This window comes from Python bivittatus, unplaced genomic scaffold (assembly GCF_059951505.1).
Source record: "Python bivittatus isolate LINGU-HERP-01145 unplaced genomic scaffold, Pbiv_v1 ctg000980_np1212, whole genome shotgun sequence".
Taxonomy (NCBI): Eukaryota; Metazoa; Chordata; class Lepidosauria; order Squamata; family Pythonidae; genus Python; species Python bivittatus.
In genome coordinates this window covers 50,368,824-50,385,084 of record NW_028277125.1, presented here as the reverse complement: position 1 = coordinate 50,385,084, position 16,261 = coordinate 50,368,824, and the positions used below count along the sequence as shown (strand labels likewise).

The following is a 16,261-nucleotide window of genomic DNA, read 5'->3' as shown; positions in this document are numbered from 1 at the left end:
TACACATGAATCCTATGTATGGAGAAAGGGTGTGGCAGGACTACCCCCAGTGAAAGAGGAGTAGCTTGTACACTGGCATCTAGAAAGTCACATGATTCACTAAAATAAAGCTAGTTTTTTTTTAGAATATTTACATAGTAGTTTTCTCCCATCTATCTATAGTGGAAAAGATAACTTATTATTCCAGATTAAGCTAAATGATAATGCTTGAACTTAAAAAAATATTTTAAAGGATATTTAATATAGTATACAATTCTGAATAGGATTATTTAAATAATCACAAATCTATTTATACACCTTAGCAAGTATTCATGATTTGTGGTTAAACAGAATATTGGGCATAATTTTTTAATTACCATACTGCATACCATACTACTACAGTATACCCACCATGAAGTGATAACTCTTCTAACAGCTCTATAAAGCACAGGGAAACATGAACCCCCTTGTGAAAATAATGTAATATTCAAATTTTGAAAGGTCAACACAAACCGAAGACAATCTTCATAAGACGAGTTAACTAAACAAAAAATAAGGTGAGAAGAAATCAAAATGTGGGGAATGTGCAAGGTGTTACTCTAACAGACCTTACAGTCAATAATCTGAATTGGAGATTCAAACAGAATTGTCTCCTCCCAGTCCAGAGGTCTTTGGAAAAACATGACTGATGTTTCAGGAGCATCAAATTTCCTTCTGCCTATTTACCTCCCACCCGCCTGAAACCTGCAGGTGGCAGACCTTTTTAAGATAAGGCACTACATTTTTCTTAATCATGGGAGCATGAAGCTAAGGGAATGCAGTCCAACTGGCAGACTTATTGGGCTTAACTTAACCCCTTCCCTCATGCTGTATCTTATCACTCATTACATACATCTTATTTCTCAAAATTCTCATACGTATGTATTCATTAAATAATTACCACAACTTTGAAATTTGTTAGAATTCATTTGAAATCAATTGCTTGAGTCTCAATTATGAAACTCTGGTTATTAGACTTATGTATGGAGCTGAAATAGCAGAATGTTTATTTGTATCCTGAACTCTATGGCCTGGAAAAATTAATTACAATATATATAAAATTTTATAAGTAAGCTGCTTTTCCTACGAAATAACCCCCCTAGTCACTGCCAAATATTTTTGTATATGTAGGGAATGACAAAAAAAAATAAATCAGTATATTTATTTCTTTAATCATTTTTAACTGATAGCAACATAGCTTTGTGTGTGTAAGCCAGAGCTGCACAAGAATTCAGTCCCACTTTGCCTGGATAAGCTGGCAGCAGGACCATGTTCTGACAGGGCTCTGCTTTGTGTGCACATAGGGAATAAGGATCTGATTTAATGCTGAACTGGTACCTGGCATCCTCAAAACTACTGAGGAGGAGCTCATTAGTTTTTCTGGGGAGGAACAATCACACAAAAATAATTTATCATCTTGGAAGTTATGGCACCACAAAGTTGAGAATCCCTGATCTAAATTGTAAGAACATCTCCATTTATGCCTGGCTAATTAATTGCTTTTGGAAAATAACTGCCATGCTACTTTGTAATAATAGGAGCTGTAGCCAACACAACTGGAAGATACTACATTGGAGAAGACTAGTTTCATCCACCCTTAAATTCTACCCATCCCCCATTGTTTTGGTGAAACATACAAAAAGAAAGATTTGATTTTTTTTAAAAAATTATTAATAAGTTGCCTTTAACAAGAAAACATGGACAGCTAAAATAAGTAATTTTAGGTTCCTTGGGGACCTCCTAGGTATGCAGGTTCATGAAATATCTTACCCCAACTGGCCCAATATAGAATATTTTTATATGGAGCAATATCTCTTACTAGGAATGCTTGCAAACTGTCTTCCTACATTACTGATGTGAAAGTATAAGTTCTTTTTCTTGAAAACTTTTCTTATATTTTAAAAATTCATTATATTTACTGGAGTCCCCAGATTGACATAATTCTTTACACTTGGATCTCAAGCTCTTTTTCCCACTATAGCACTCCTGATCAAACCAGGTAGTGGGTTTTAAGACCGCTGACTCTACAGGTTTGGCTTTAGAACTACAATTACTGATTAAACTAGAGTAAATGAGGAGAGCTTCTTCAATCGAATTTGACTTGATTAGATCTGACTGCAGCCTTATCATTGGATCCGACCCAAGTAAGGTATGAAATTCACTTTCTAGGGCTGTAAATCAGCTAATTCTTTTGAGGATATTCTCTGAGTCTCGACTGTCAGAAAGCGGTGCTCATTCGAAGTTTGACAGTTCGAAGTTTACCTATAGCCAAAGGTAGATGGTCACTTTCAGTGTGAATTTCAATATCGAATGAGATAATATCTATCAGTAAGCTAGGCGAACAAATGGCATAATCAAGCACACTTTGACCTCGAACAGATCTAAAAGTGAACCCCTTTGAGGCTGGGAAAAGACATAAACCATTGAAAATTATGCATAATACAAAACTCTAACATCTTATTCCCAGCAATATTAAAAGCTGCATCGCTAGATGAACGAGGTAAGCACAAGATCGGCGGTAACCAGCTGAATAGGGCTATAAAAATTAATGACAGCAAATCTTTTTGGAGATTAACTTTGAACAATCTCAATGGCAATCTTTCCTTTGCTGACCCTGTGATCTCTCCCCAGCAATGGGTGGCACATTTTTCAACACTGTATGATGCCCCAGGAGTATCTCACATTGAGGCCAACAACCCTATCTCTACAGATTTACCACTGTGGCCCCCAGTGAGTATAGACGAAATTACTGAGTTAATTGTCAACCTAAAAATAGGAAAATCGCCTGGTCTGGAAGGGCTTCCAGCCGAGCTATTTAAAAAACATATTAATTGGTGGGCCTAGCCACTAGCTATTTTGTTTACACTTACTGACCACCATGGTGTAGTGCCAAATGCCTGGCTTAACTCGATAATAATTCCAATTTATAAGAAAGGAGGGTTTGATCAGCCTAGTAACTTTCGACCTATCAGTCTCTTATTAATTCTGGGTAAGCGTTATGCTAAACATCTTGAACCCCGTCTAACTGACTGGATGCATTTAAATGACATAACTGGTCCTAAACAGATAGGCTTCTGTAAAGGAAACTCTGCTATTGACCATTGTCTCATACTGAGTTTCCTTATAGAAAAATATCTGAACCCAGGAAGGAAGAAGCTCTTCGTAGCATTTATTGATCTCAAAAGTGCATTTGACCTAATTCCTAGAGATTTATTGTGGTCCAAACTGACGAATCAAGGAATTGACCTGAGACTTTTTCTTCTAATAAAGAAACTCCATACGACTACCTCCTGTCAAATAAAATATTCATCCAAGGGCCTCTTAACGGAGAGAATACCCATCCAGAAGGGAGTTAAGCAGGGCTGTGTTCTTGCCCCCCATCTCTTTAACCTCTTTTTGAATGATTTAGCATACTCCCTTAGTTCTATTAATGGTCATCCTCCCAAGCTTGGCAGCCTTCCCACCCCACTACTACTTTATGCTTGATGATACTACAATTCTCTCTTATACAAGAATGGGTTTGCAAAGATACTCAAATGCATTTTATAACTATTGTCAGTACAACTCACTACTAACTATTCTAAATCAAAGGTAATAACATTTGCCAAAAGATGGTGCTTACAGAGATGGTTCATGGATAACAGACATTGAACAAGTCAAAAGTTTCAAATATCTTAGCATTACATTTAGTTATAATCTTTCTTGGGTCACCCATCGCAATAAGACAATTCACCTGGCTAATTATTTGGCTGCTCAGATTAAACAATTTTACTTTACAAGAGGAAACCAGTATGTACCTGCAGCGATTAGAATATTCAATGCTAAACCTCTTTCTCAAATTTTATATGGTATGGCCATTTGTCTGGGAGCTCTTAACCGTAAAGTAGAGGGCATTCAAGCAACCTTCTTGAGGCAGCTTTTGGGGTCTCCCAATTGTGTCTCCTACCTCACAATCTGTTTAGAAACTGGTCAACATCTGATAGAAACCAAAGCCTGGTTAATAACAATTAAATATTGGCTTAGGATTTTATTTAGAGCTGCTCCTCATAGTCTGTTACCACACCTTAATATGGATAAATATATTTTGTTCTGGTCTCGGCATATTATGTCTAAACTTAAGCAAATTGGGATAGCAATTGATGATTTATATTTATCGGATGAAACTTATGTATTTGGAATGATCAAACAGAGATTTTTAGATTTAGAATATCACAAACTCAGACCTGCTCAACCCTGTTTGTTTGCCTTCCATGCTAGGTATAGAAACTTATTTGGGTAAGATGGCACATTATTTGTATGATCTTGAGGTTCTATCTGTGATGGAATGGAATTATGAAGGCCAAGCTCAGGGAGACAAACATTTTCTTGGGAAGATTGATGTCAGGCCTAGCCCAAGGAACTCCAAGAGACAATGCCAATTCAGTCCAGCTATGTTTATTAGCTACAACCTCTAGCAAGAATCTTCCCAGACTAAAACCCCAGTTCCCAAAGTCCTCCAGCCACAACAGTGTGAATTCCTCAGGGAGGTGCCAGTCTCATCCTCTTGTTCCTCCCACGTGGTTTTGGCGAGCTAAGAAAATGTTTGTCTCCCTGAGCTTGGCCTTCATAATTCCATTCCATCACACATATCAGCGTAGAGCCTTTTTTTTGGCCAGAGTAAATTCTTTTCCTTCCGAGGTACTTCTTGGAAGGTATAAACGCATCCACAACCGCGAGAAGTTCTGTTCTTGTGGCACTCCTGATACAATTCACCACATAATTTGTGACTGTCACCTAGTTAAGACTCTCCACTATGAACTGCTTTTAAAACCTTTACAGGGCAAATATCTACCAAATACCGTATCAGCCTGCCAATATATATTGAGTGATGTCGTGCCTGAAATTACCAGAATTGTGGCTAAATTCTTGGATGAAGTATTTAAAAGCAAGTGTAAACAAATCTCTCAATGAGTACGGCTTTCTCTTTGACTAATCTTACGATATGTCAATGAGTGTTTTTGTATTTCTGTTTGCTCTTTTAATGCCAATAAAGGTTTGATATTGCTTACTGATGTGAGAGTGCTGCAACACTACTGGAGATTTCATGCATATTTTCTAAACATGCAAAGTGAACCATGTGTAGGTGAAGCCCTTAGTTCTAGCTTCAAGACTGTCTAGATAGCAAAGTCGTTTGCGCTAGTGATGCAGCAGAATATTCTCATACTGTATTTACTGCTAATGAGCGCTTTTGTTCAGTAATTTACCTGGTGTTAAATGAGTGAGCTGGAGCCTTACAGTCCCATACAGCCTGAAAAAGTTCTGAAGGGAATCCATCAAGTTTTCAAAAACAGTAGTTCTTGAATCTTTTCAGTAATATATCATTTTACTTGCAGTGAATTTACTTAGGGGTATATGCCTGTTACACGTTAGGATTAAATGTAAATTCTTTAAGTAAGCAATCTCCTCTAGCCACTGTTAAGCGACAGAAGCAATAGAGATTGCAAATTTTTGCCATGTTTTAAGAGTATATCAGAAAATCAGAAGTGATCAAATTTCAGAAAGTGTATCTTTACTTACAATTTGGAATGAAAGGTTGGTATCAAATTATGAAGATAAATGAAGTTTTTCTTGCTTAAGTCAAGGAACAGCATCTGCTTTACATGAAGGTTACCGATATCTCCAATTAACATTGAAAAATTCTTGCCTGAAGCCCTGGAAAGCTGTTGCCAGATAGTGTTGAAAATACTGACCTAGACTGACCAATGGTTTGACTCAAATTTTTAAAAAAGCTCTTTATGTTACTTAAAAACTGGAAAATCAATACATATTACTTTTATTCTTTGTTTTCAATTATTTATAATCCATGCCTTGAACTTGTTAATATTTTTATTGGTAGAATCTGGGTTTGGATAAATTTCCCACTTCTGAGGAAACACATTATCAGTGAAAGGTACATTTAATATGCTACTTTGTACAATTTATTTAATCCAGTAATAGAATTTCCATTCTTTTTGTAAAAATAACTGCATGCCAAATCAAGGTAGATTCACATTTTTCAGGTCCTGTGTTATATCTCAGAATTAATAATACTCTGTAAATGCAAATTCATCAAATGCTTTCAAAATCTATCATATTTAAGTAGCAAGCATTTTATATTTTCCTGATTTGCTGAGCTTTAGACAACCACTCAGGTTTTACCAATTTTTTTTTTTTTTTTTTTTGGCCCTTGAGTTTACACAGGCTACCCAATGGTAGTTCAGGACCAGTTCTGAGCATGTCCCTATGAAATATATTCACACATCACAAAATCATATAATCCTATTTCATACTTTCTTCACTCAGGATCCCTGGAAGGGAAAAAGATGAAGCTTCCCCCTGTCTTGCAGGAATTCTGCTCAAGATTACTACATTATGGTAAGGAAAGGGAGAAAGCTTTTCCTTCTACTGGCTCAACTGTTATTCTGGTGGGAACAAAGGCATCTCACTCTCCTTCAGCGACTTCAATTTACTCCTTCCATTTGGAAGTGAAGAGCCTGTGAATCACTGTGAAGCTTTCCTCCTACTACACATTTGTTGTTGTTTTTTAGTGATTTTCAGCTGGGTCAGTGCGCATGGGAAGCTCGGTTCATCCCTGTGATCCCAAATTCTGCCCAAAGGAAGAAAGCACTATCAATTTTATTTTAAAAATTGCATAGAGAGATTTTTAAAAATACAGAGCCAACATTCTTAATCAAGAACTTGTGATTATTATACAAAATAAATATAAAATAAATCTAGATTATAACCAATAAGAATACATTAGTAAAGACAAATACACTGAAATGTAAAGGTCATTGTCATACTTCTCTCTATTGCAAACATTTTTTCCTTCAAGTTTGCTTCAGTATCATTTTCCTTTAAGTTTTAGTGCATGCTAAGCAAACAAAGGCAAGCAAACAAAGCATCATGACTATAGCACATAATGTTACAAAAATCCATTAATCAGGTGACAAGCCTTTCAAAAGTGCTGTTCCAGCATCAATCATGAAAGTACTTTAATCTGTTCCCAACTACTTCATGAAACTACTCACATAAATTAAGCAAAAAAAGATTTGCAAGAAGACTGTTTTATTCTTTGGTAACATCCATTTTCCCTATCTCCAGCTAGCACCCCAGTAACAGAGATTCTTGATTTCCTACATAATAGAACTCACCTTGCTAATTAAGTCAATTTCAACTACTAACCTCAGTTAAAACCAATAGACATATAACTCTAGTACCATAAAGGAATTCCATGTTAGTTGCTCTACAAATACATATAGAACTTCTTCATAAATTCTAACAGCACTTGTTTCTGATAAAAATAAAGTGTCTATTCAATTTCTCTTGAGTGCTCTCTACATATACAGAAGTCCTTCAAACCCACTGATTAGAAAGCAACTCCTTGTATAAAAAATGCTTTAAGACTTGCTTTCAAGTGTACATTATAACATTAAACAAATAATTCCTTAAACATGAGATAGAGATGGGTATCATTACATTAGTATCATAAATGTTAGGACAGAGACAAATTAAGACAAAACAAGCATTAAGAAATAGAAGTTCAGCATAGCAGTATGTTTGTTCTATTTAGATTTTCTAGTTGATACCAAAGGATTTTTTTAATTTTTAGGAGAAATACTCAAACACCTGGTACTTATAGAATGTGGTCTTGTATATTTACAAGAAATTTCAGAAAGAAGACCCTGGGGTTGGGTAATAGCCATTAGATTTGGTTCTTTGTATTATCTAAATTGGATTGGAGAGTGCAGCAGAAAAACCAAATTGTTAGAGTTCCGTTAAAAGTTGCATGAGGTTTAATAAACTGAAACTCCATTCTGGTAAGGCAGTTTTCCCTAACTTGGAAAGGAGATTCAGTCTAGGTTTCAGAAAAGTGTATGTTCTTTAAGAGATCACAGTCACAATTTAAGAGTCAGTGCTGAAGTAACATCTAAAATTTACTTGAAGAATGATAAATATGGGAAATCAATTTATCTTTACTTTAGGTAATAAAATGTCTTGTGTTGTGCCTGGTAAATATGTCAGATTTTTTCTGAGTTCTCATCTATTCTTGTTTAGTTTGTATCTAGCCTCTCCGAAGTGTTTTCCTGGTTTCTTGAACCTGTGGCTTCTGATGGTAGGGCCTGTCACTTTCTGAAGAATGTCTATGCAATGAGGATAACTTTTTTTTTAGCTACTCGTAGGTGAAAAATTATTGAATAATTACATATCAAAGGAATAGTTAAAATAACTTGATTATCTAAAGCTACTAACAAAAACCTTGTTCAACTATGGCATCTGAAACTAATTGTATGCAAATCTGTAAATTATTACCACAAAAAGGCACATCCAATTAAAAGCCAAAAAACTGCATTACTAATATTTAATGTACACTTGATTACTTGTTTAATAGTTATCTCTCTTTTCAACCAGAGATTTTAAAGCAAGTTACAATATTAAGAATAAGTGATATGTAGCAAAATATACAACCTCTATTCTTTCCTCCAAAATATACAATCTCTGTTCCCTTCTTCCAAAATGCCATTCATTTGCTCCTCTCAATGTACTATTCTAGAGTTGTTTCTGCCACTGTGTCTTATGTTCTGGCTATTTATATTTTCCCCAACCCTGGATAAATGAATTACAGGAAAAGAGGCATAAATACACTTAGGATTTAATTAAATGTCTGTTGTTTTTGTGCTGATCTTTACATAAAACATTCCCTCCTAACCACAGAAGAGACTGTACATGATATTTAAACTTATGCATACAACATAGCTATCAATTCTATGATGTGGCAGCAATCTAAGACGTGTGAAGATTCAGATTGTACCTTAAAAATACTTATAAATCAAAGAGCTGAAAAACTGTTTTCAGAAATGACATTTTCCTCTCCTTGAATTCTGCTGCAGTGCTGGCAGCATAAGCATTGCTGCTGCACTGAAACTGCTAGTTGCAGTTTTTGGTTTTCATGACCTAGCTTATGCTCACTGTTTCTAACTCAGCTTGGATGTAAGTAAACATCAGCAGATGGATGGGGAAGAGAAAAGAAGTCTGAAGTGGGAAGAACCCAGCTGGGGCTTTGATCTTAACATTATGCATTCCATATTAAATATTAGCACTGCATTTGGCAATGCATGTCCTATTGTATTATATGCTGTACTGCTTTATCGAGCATTTAAAAATATTTATTTTTTGTTCTAATTTGGCAATATTCTGAAATATCTAATTATACAAAAATCCAGTGATACTCTGTATTTGCTTTCAGCTGGCTATTGAATTGTTTGTGTTCATCTGTATATAAACTTGTAGTCATGGAGCTCTTTAAAAAACCTTTTATGAGCAATAGACTGTTTCTATGGTTCCACTGAGATAACTATGACACAATATTAAAGAAAAACAATTGTAGAATACATTTGGTCTTAATTAGACAGTTTTGGAGGCCAAGAGTTTGGCAATGTATAAATATTTCCTCTCAGCTCCTAACCTCTTTTACACAATCAAGATCAGTCTGCTTCACTCTTTACAAAGCCTCCCTTTGCAGCAGAAGGACAAGTTTCCATTTGGTGCTAAGAAACACACATGATGTATTAGGTGAAATGTACTGTTTGGGTATATGGGATTCATCAACCATTATATGTTTTTGGGACTTCCGGTGGGGACAATGGCAGCTTAATCATCTCTCTGTGATAGGGGAGATGGCACTGTAGCTGATCGGTGGCTGGCACCAAGCGCTGGCTGCCCAACTTGCTCCGGATCAAGGAGGAAGCGAGGAAATCAACCCATATGGTCTCTGGACGGCTGTTCCTCAAAAGCTAATTGCAGAGATGGAAACTTCTGTCAATGGCTTCTGTCGAATGGCTGGGAGGCAGAGGATCCATCGTAGTTCAAAGCTGCAGTGTAACCTTTTTATGGACACCAGAGCCGACCGAACCTGATTTCTAAACACTGTGGAATATAACTATTTTGCAACTTAAGAGAGACCTTCCTTCTCAACAAATAAATAATTCTCTTAGGGCTTATCCTTATTTTTGGAAGTATATTTTCAAAAGAAGAAATAGAGCATTAATTTGAATTTGATTAACTTGCAAAAAGCTGGATGATAAGTGGAATTTAAGAGAGAATTAAAAGTTATTTACAGTGAAAAGGGAAGATTTATTTGTTAGAAGTTTTTTCTTTTTTTTTAAACAAAACTCCATTTACAGTAACGAGGTCTGTTTTTTTCCATGGGAAAGTTTCTTGTTGTGCTTGAATATGTCTGTTGATTGGCTGGGTTTCTAAAACAGAAGACGACTGTAACTTGATCCTTGTATGTTTCCCTTTGACGCGTGCCTGCAATTCCTGCTTAAAGGACACCAGAGAGCGTGAACGATCTGTTTACTTTCGCTTCTAATTAATTATACATGGCTATATGTTTTACTTGTGTAAATAGAAAAAAAAAAAAAAAAAGAACATGGCCACAAGGTTTGCTTTCAGGGGAAAAAATGTCTAGAAGAGGTTCTTTAGAGCATCTGTTAGAAGATAAAATAACTCCTTTAAGTTTACTCCAGTCAATGTTTGATGAATTAGGAGTTAAATTTAAGTCCCTTGGGGAAAAAAAGAGGAAAGAGTGGATAAGATGGTTAACTTTGAAAAAGAGGTGGAGATTGACTTGAATGTGGAATTGGAGCTGAAAAAAAAGTTGGACTCTGAAGATGGTATGAACAAAGAAGTTGTGGATTCGAATATGGTTTTAAAAAGGTCAAAGGATAAGAGAGATATGGAAAAAGATACCAGAATGGATTTATAAATTGAATCAACTGATGTTACAATGTTTAATGGGGAGATATAAATAATGGAGAAGAGTGACTTGGAAAGATTTTTATCTTGGATTTGCAAAAGAAATGTGTTGAACTGGTGAGGCTGTTTTTGGGCAAAAACAAAGAGAAATTACTGGGGATGTTTCTGAGAGAAGACAAGGAGGGCCTGATGGGGAATCAACTTGGGGGACATTATTTGAAAGATTAAAGTTTAAGCTTTTTAAAAGTAAACAGAAGGTTTACAAAGTGAATTTATTTGACTATGGTTAACATGTATATTGAGGCTTCTGGTAGTGTCAGGTTCAGCCCAAGAACAGCAATGAGGCAATCCAGTACAGTTCAGTTCCTTTAATAGCTCACACCTAATAGACAAAATCTCACCAGACTAAACCTATGCTAAAGCAACTAATGGCTATAACCTGTGAGACTCTAGGGAGGGGCCAGCCTCATCCTCTTCGTCTTCCCACACTCTTGCTATGGGCTGAGGAGGTGCTTGCCCTGGAATGTCTCTCCCCCTTCCTGACAACCTTGAAGTTCCATTCCAGAATCTTCCCTGCTCATGCCATCCATTACAGGTAGTTATTAATAGGATTATTTTGTGATTAGGATTAAATGACAATACTTTAAGGATCTGTGTATAAAATTCACTAAGGTTAAAATACATTTGTTATTAAATTTATGGAATTTTTATTCTAATATTTGATAACAGTAGTAAGGTTTTTATATGTACAAAGGTGGAAGGATATAACATTATCTATAACTTTATTTTTATATATAACAGCAGCAAGGCTATTAAACACACAGAGGTGGAAAGATAAGACATTACCTACAGTGGAAGAATGGCTGGTGAAGTTGATGGTGTTGGCTGAGATGGCAAAATTGATGGCTTTGATTTGAGATAAGACATTGTGTAATTTTAGTACTAACTGGAAACCTTTTTTGGACCTCTTGCAGGATGCAGAAAAAAATGGAAGTATGTTGTACGGGTTTGATGATTAGAAATAATATGGGTTAATAGAAATAATGGAAGTTATGTTGTAAATTTAGAGCAAGAGTTTGATGTATATTGTTACTTATATCTGTTGCAGGTAGGGTCAGAAGTCAATTCTTTTTTTTTTCTTTTGCTGTTTTGCTGTTTTTCTCTTTTTTTCTTTTTTGCACTTTTGATCTTTACTATTTTCTTTTTCCAATTCCTTTTTCTTATCCTCTTTCTTAATATTCGTTTTTGTTAGTTTTCACTGTTCTTTTTTTAAAAATAATGTTATTAAAAAAAAGAATATGTTTTTACATACACACCTTATATTTAATTTTCTTATCTGAGAATTGCTATAAAAAGCAATATCAAAGAATGTTCCACCTTTTCTCATTATTTCCAGAAGTACAGAATCATGTACTAAGTTAATATAATTTCTGAACTTTTTGGATTTTAGGGTGCTTTTGTTCTTCCTTAAAAATGTGAGAGCAGAAACAGCTGTTCAGAGTCTAGGTTCAATATTTAAGACAAGTAACTGAAGTGACAGACACAGCAACTGACAGATTTTACAAATGTTTACATGAACAACTGATCTCAAACAACACTGCTGTACTATTTACACAATTCTTTTTATAGTGCAAGCCCTTAGAGTTCTTCTTCTTTATCCACTTCATATAACATTTAACTCTCTCAAATCAACTGTTATTATCAAACAAAAAGTCTACCAAAATACTGCCACCTAGAGTGCAACTGACAATATTTCCTCAAAATATCATCTTGAAGGCCAGTAGTACTGTCAACACAGCCGGCATTATTAGTAGCAGGGACAAGACTGTACCAAGTTTCAGACAGGACTGCTGTGAACACTAGGCAAACTTTAAAAACTTTTAGGAAGGATCTTCTATATTCAAGTTCAAATTGTTGTAATAAGGACACTGGAATGTTATTTCCTTGGACCAGTCTAGTTTTTCTATTCAGTCTTGGGTCCCTTCTTTCACCCTACTTTAGGAATCCCAGTGTTCAAATAACCACCTAGAATAATTTTAGTGTAAACAATTTCACTAAAGTTGTCTAGTCCTGTTAATGCCATTCACCCAGAGTCTGATGCCCCATAAATGTTCAAGGTGACTAAAGACTGGACTCAAAATTTATAGAAGTATTTTGCCCATATGGCAAAATTACACTAATTACACAATGCACAGTAAAAGAAATGAGGCAATTCTCTATTACCATAGCACACTGGATAAGATTTCAACACTAGTAATACAGCATAAGTAAACAATCTAATACAGCACAAGTACTTATTCCTTGAAACCTGATAAAATGCTTCAATATATAACAGACCTACCAACAAGTTTTTGAAGGGACTCTCTTCCTCTGGAACAGTTCAAAATCCCCACAGAGCTTTAATGATGCAGTCCTTTACTGCTGGCTTGAAATAAAAATTACATTATATATAAAAATTACAAATGTCAGACATTAGACTAGCACCAGGGAGACCTGGTTCTAGTCCAACCTTAGCCAGAAAAGCTCATTAACCCACCCTATCTCACAGGAGAGGGGAGCACTATATATACAGGTAGTCCCCTGGTTGAGAATGCTTGGGTTACAGATGATCCACAGTTAAGAAAGGAGCCTATTATAGCAAAATTCGAGTTAAATACAAAATTATTCAAGTTAATTACATAATACTATACAGCATTAGACAATAATACTGTTCTGGCTTACATACAAATTCAACTTAAGGATAGACCTTGGGAACGGAACTCATTCTTAAACTGGGGTCTACCTGTACCTCTCTGAGCTCCTGAATGAAGAGGTGGGTGCTAAATCTAATAAACATACTAACAAATGTCTTTGGTTTTATATATAACTGGTTATAGATGTATTTATCCCCAAACAAGCCAAAAAATACCACAATTACATTTTATGAACAAGGCTGTCTAGGTTGTTGGAGTCTGTTTTTTATAATTCTAAAATCATAAATTTCATTCAAAGTCATATACTGGATAAATTGTATGAGATAACATGCAGTAAAACAGAGTCCACCAAAGCTTACAAATGCTGACTTAATAATAAAAATACAGTTTCTAAATACTTAAAAGTGATGTATTTACTTTTAGTAAAAGGGATGGAATACATGTGGGAAAGTGGGCACGCCTGAGGATCCACTGGTTATTTGTCATACCTCCAGTTCCTAGTAATGGCTGACCTAATTCATTTCCTCTGAAAGTGTGAACCCAGGAAAGAGCTACTCCATCTCACACACAGTTTATGACAACAACAACAAAACACAAACTTCCTGAAAAGCCAGTGAATGATGCTTTCCTACTTTTTCCTTGTTTGCCTATAACCAGCTGGGCTTGATGAATCATCAAGATCAAAGCACTCTGATGAAACAACAGGATTGCTCTGTCTGGTAACATGAACTCAAAGTCAGGGAAAGTCATGGAATACAAGTAATTATTTAACATCTGCATTGTACAAACACCCTGTAAACTGTTCATACTCACCTGGCAAAACACAGATACAATGAGTAAGCTCAAAACTGGAAGTTACTGTATGATGTATTTGTTCTTATAGTATTTCTGTGCAAGAAATATCAGAGCCCATCCCTACAATGAAAAAGGGAATGGGCAAGCACTATTTTTTAACTGTTGTCATTAGCATGCTTCAGTTTAAAATAAAGGGCTATCTATCTAGCTATTTCACACATACTCACACAAAGAAGATATTTCTTCACTTAATTATAAACCTGGGAAATAAAACCCACATTAATACAAAGGTTTTTGGCTTTCTAAAGCTTGTTCCCATTAACATATATTCTTCCTGTTCATTTTTTTTTAATGCAACATCATAGCGGTTCATAATCTGAAAAAACAGGCTGACTGAAATGGCTCTTGTGGGATGGAAGGCAGCATGAAATTTTTGTTTAGGCCAGTCATGAAATATATATCTGTCAAAATACCTGAATATACCATATGGATTTAATTTTTTTCCCCAGAAAAGCAATTCACGCACCACCAGAGATCTTTTTGGTGAAGAACTTCAATAATATTATGCCTGAATTTGTACTTCATCAACCTAATTTGCAGTACAGAGTTAAGAAGGCCCAGTTTACAGATGACCCATAGTTAAGAATGGAACCTACTGTAGCAAAATTTGAGTTAAATACACCATGGTTTGTGTTAAATATACAATGGTTCAAGTTAATTACACAATACTACTTATATAGTATTATACAATAATACTGTTCTGGCTTACATACAAATTTGACTTAAGGACAGACGTTGGGAACAGAACTCATTCTTAAACTAAGGACTACCTGTAACTTCTATAATCCACAGCACTCTGAAATGTATGCAGAAATTACAGAATTTGTTGCAAATCTGTGAATGCTGAATGACATAAGATACTTCCCAAAACTATTTTATAATATATGGCATTACTTTCTCTCTGAGATACCCTTTTTAAAAACTTACTCAAGAATAGACCTGTGTTGGCACTAATACACAGACTGTTTGGGATGCTAGTAAGGCTTACATGAGAGGTTATTTCATTCAATATAACACCCAGTTGAAGAGGAAAAAACAAGAGAAGATGCAATTGATTTTAGATGAAATTAAAAATAAAGAGATTGAGATGAGAAATAATCCATTGGATGAGACTTTGAATACACAAATTAATTTTCTACAAAAACAAATGTCAATGTTAATGAGACAGGAATTAGAAACTCAATTGAAATTCACGAAACAGAAGTATTTTAAATTTGCAAATAAACCAGGTAGATGACTAGTTCACAAACTGCGTAAACAAAGACAGAAAAGATTAATTTCTAAAATATAACACGACGGGAAGACTTCAATGGACAATGCAGGCATTCAAGAGGCCTTTTTTTGTTACTACTCATCATTATATAAAAAACAAGAAGTTCATCCAGATGATATTAATAAATATCTGTCTAAACAAAAATTACCTATTCTTACTGATGAACAGAGAAAACTACTTAATGATCCCATAACATTAAGGAAATGACAACTGCCTTTAAGATAATTAACTGTGGAAAAGCATCTGGCCCAGATGGTTTATCAGCGGCCTACTATAAACATTTTGAGGGGAGGAGCTCTGTCTTCCTTTACAAATGACTATGAATTCAATTTTGGAAACAGGTGTAATGCCAGAAAGTTGGAAAGAAGCTCATATTACCTTGATTCCAAAAGACCAACAGGATTTGACTTTGACAAAGAATTATAGACCAATATCTTTATTGAACAATGATTATAAGATATTTACAACAGTCCTAGCGGAAAGAATGAAGAATATTTTTGTAAAATTTATCCATCAGGATCAAGCAGGATTTTTACCAAAAAGACAAATCAGAGATAACATTCGAAATGTTCTGGATGTATTAGAATACATGGAACAACACTATGAAAAACAAGCAGCCTTGATATTTTTGGATGCTGAAAAAGCC

At 35.2% G+C, this 16,261-nt stretch overlaps 1 protein-coding gene across 5 annotated transcripts in view; it reads right to left on the bottom strand.

Moving 5' to 3' along the window:
* ADD3 (adducin 3) overlaps positions 1 to 16,261 on the bottom strand; it is a 112,473-nt gene that overhangs the window by 31,713 nt on the left and 64,499 nt on the right. The gene's annotated exons all lie outside the window — the stretch shown is intronic.